The 3,254-nt window shown below is 39.0% G+C and overlaps 1 long non-coding RNA gene across 1 annotated transcript in view; it reads right to left on the bottom strand.

Annotated features, from left to right (window-relative positions):
- Nucleotides 1–3,046, bottom strand: part of LOC118763572 — a 6,974-nt gene extending 3,928 nt beyond the window's left edge. Inside the window, exons 1-2 of the long non-coding RNA XR_004999320.1 lie at nt 517–3,046; nt 410–413 (exon numbers count right to left, since the gene is read on the bottom strand). This is a non-coding gene — a long non-coding RNA (uncharacterized LOC118763572). The remainder of the gene's footprint in view (nt 1–409; nt 414–516) is intronic.
- Between the last annotated feature and the right edge of the window lie 208 nt (nt 3,047–3,254).

Here is a 3,254-nt window from a genome sequence, read left to right as displayed (position 1 = left end):
GCAGCAACAATGAAATATCCTTCATTCAGTTATCATAAAAAAAACGATACTTTGGACAGTATGGCTGTAGATATTTTTCAAGCATGATTAGAGTGGGATTAATCATAGGTGTTATCAATCCTAGGGTTAAAGAAAAGCTTGAAAATCAAGAGAGATCAGACAATATTAGGTACTACAATATTCTTTCCTTATTCTAGTTGCAGAATGTCTAAAAGATCTGTAAGAAAAATATAAAATATGAAAACAATTTACAACTTCCAAAAATAGCAGAGAACATAAAATGGGTAATTTTTAAGCAGGTCCTTAGTACTTAGTTATTATAACTTAGTATTATAACTCCAGCTTGGCCAGAGGCCTCTTTATTTCAAACAGTGATGCCTTGCAGTACGAGTTCAATTTGTTCCATGACCAAACTCATTTTACAAATCAGTTTCCCCCAGTGAAATTAACAAAAATATAATTAATCCATTCCAGCCCCTACAAGCCACCCAGAAATAATTTTTTATGGGTTTTAACACAGAAAAGGTGTAGTTACAAGTAAAATGACAATTATAAAAAAAGAGAATGCAAAAGAAATATGTAAACTGGTTTTATTAACTGAATTACCTAAAAAATGGGACGATTTGTGCAAGAGGAAGACGATAGAGTGAGGAGGAGGATGACTGGAGAATCTCTTTCCATTCGGGTTTCAGGAAGAACAATTTCTGATGTTTTCTTTCTCACTTTGCTTAATTTAGGCTTTTTGGACACATTTTCTTTACTTTTTACCTTTGCAAGTTGCTTCGTTAGAAACATATCAAGGGAAGTCTGCTTTTTCCTGCCTTTCAAAATGCAGCAGAGCAGTGTCATTAAATAAACTAACTGCACGACCTGTAGCTATTTTTTCGGGATGATATTTTTCTACAAATTCAGAAACCTGCTGCTACTCTGCTGACACTGCCTTTGTGTCACTTGCAGAGATAGCATTCTCTGCTACACTCATCCAAATGCATCCAAATGCTGCTGCCTCCAAAGCTGCAGGAGTTCCTCTGTCATCAGCACCTCTGAGTGTTCCTCGACAAGATCGTTAATGTCCCCATCATCAATCTCAATGCCCATGGACTTGCCAAGAGACTACAGGAGCCTCAGACTCAAACTCCCCAAAGTCTCTTCCAGATATGCAGTCAGGACACAGTTTCCTCCATGCAAAATTCAGTGTTCTTCTCGTTACACCCTGCCAAGCCATATCAATGATTTTCAGGTAGTTTACAATGTTATAGTACTCCATCCAAAACTCACGACGGGTTAGATTTGTATTTTCGGTGACTTCAATACACTGATGAAACAGATGTTTGGTGTAGAATTTCTTGAAATTACAAATCACCTGTTGGTCCATGAGCTGCAAGATAAGGAAGGTGTTGTGAAAGGTACAGAAATTTTATAAATTTAAATTCGTCCAGAATATCATCTTCAAAGTTAGGAGGGTGAGCAAGAACATTGAGGATGAGGAGGGCCTTGAGAGGAAGATTGTTCTCTAGAAAGTACTTTTCACTGCTGGTCCAAAGATAAGGTTGACCCTCTCAGAGAAGAATTGCCTGGTGACCCAGGCTTTAACGTTTGCCCTCCACATAACCTGCAGTGACAATTATTTTGCATTTGGCACAATGAAAATATTCTTTACATTTAATGTTTTCGACAAAATGATGGAAACGCCTTGCATCATAGCATCATCCTTTCCTAATATCTATAAAATCGTGAAAGGATTGTCTATTTTTATGTCTTTTGATTTATTATTAGTGTTGCTTAACATGTTTTGTGTGATATGAATGCTCACAGGTTTTCAGAATGGTAGACAAAGAGTGGCTTAATCTTCTGGTTTTCACTTGCATTGGCACAAAGGGCGTAAGTTAGCCTATCTTTCATACGCTTGTGGCCTGGCATTTTCCCCCCTCTACAGTTATGTCAGTTCTGGGCATTTTTTTCGAAAAAAAGGTCAGTTCATCACAGTTGAAAACCTGTTGTGTGATATACCCCTCGGCAGTGATGAGCTGATGGAATTCAGCTCCCTGAAATATTCAGCTGCCTTTGTGTCAGAACTTGCTGCTTCTCCATATTTGATGACACTATGAACACCAGTCTTCTTGAAATTATAAAACCAGACACAATTGGCTTTCAATGTTTCTGCTGATATCCCCTCCATCGATGTTCTAGTGTTCTGCATCAGGGGATCCCCATACAGCACTTGTGCTTTCTTGCAGATGAGGGTCTCCACAATTGTATCCCTTGTGAGTTGCTTCTTGTTGCTCCACAAGAGAAGCAATTTTTCCATCCTTTCATGGATAGAAGTGCATTGTGATTAGATAGCCTGGAGACACCATTTGCTGTTGTAATGGCCTTGATCTCATCCTTTCTCTTCAGGACAGTGCAGGTCATTGACGTGCCTCGGTCATATTGATGTGCTACGTCCACTACACTCACTCCTCTCTCATGTTTATCAACGATTTCCTTCTTCAGTTTTATCGTAATCAGCTTTTTTCTTCTTCTCAGTACTGTCCTTTGCACTCACCTTCTCAGAAGCCACGGCTAACACAACTAATTATTGTAGAATAATAGCAAAAATGCACAAAACTAAACAAAAACACTGGGTAAAACACAACAGGGGATGCTGCCACAAGATAAACACATGAATTGAGTGAACGGAGGCTGCACTTGTTGGGAGAGTGTGTGCGAGTTCAGTTCCCGCCAGTGGCCACTTGTATGAAACTCATACTTCAAGACAAAAATTCACATGAGCCTCAGCTCATAACAGTAATTTACTCATATAGTGGTGCACTTGTACTGTGAGGTTTATTTAAGCTAGATCAGTATTGATTGAGTAGATCAATTATGAAAAATGTTCCAGACATGACCACCCCATCATTATTCCAACATAGTGTTATGATGATCATCATCATCATCATTTAATGTTTGTTTTCCATGCTGGCATGGGTTGGACTGTTTGGCAGGAACTGGCCAGCTGCAGCACTGCACCAGGCTCCCCTCGTCTGTATTGGGATGGTTTCTATAGTCAGATGCTCTTCCTAATGCCAACCACTTTACAGAGTGAGGCTTTTTATGTGGCACCAACACTGGTGCTTTTTCCATGTCACCATTGTATCTCAGATTATTATATTTGTGTCTTTTTTATTTATTTTTGTTGTTGTTAAGATGCTTGGCTGGGATTAGAGAAAGATTTCTCTCAGGTTGTGTGATTATGTCAAAGTTCCATTGTTGGC

The sequence above is a fragment of the Octopus sinensis genome, linkage group LG5, assembly GCF_006345805.1.
Source record: "Octopus sinensis linkage group LG5, ASM634580v1, whole genome shotgun sequence".
NCBI classification, from domain to species: domain Eukaryota; kingdom Metazoa; phylum Mollusca; class Cephalopoda; order Octopoda; family Octopodidae; genus Octopus; species Octopus sinensis.
The sequence above is the reverse complement of the archived record's forward strand: the minus strand, read 5'-3'. Positions and strand labels throughout refer to the sequence as shown.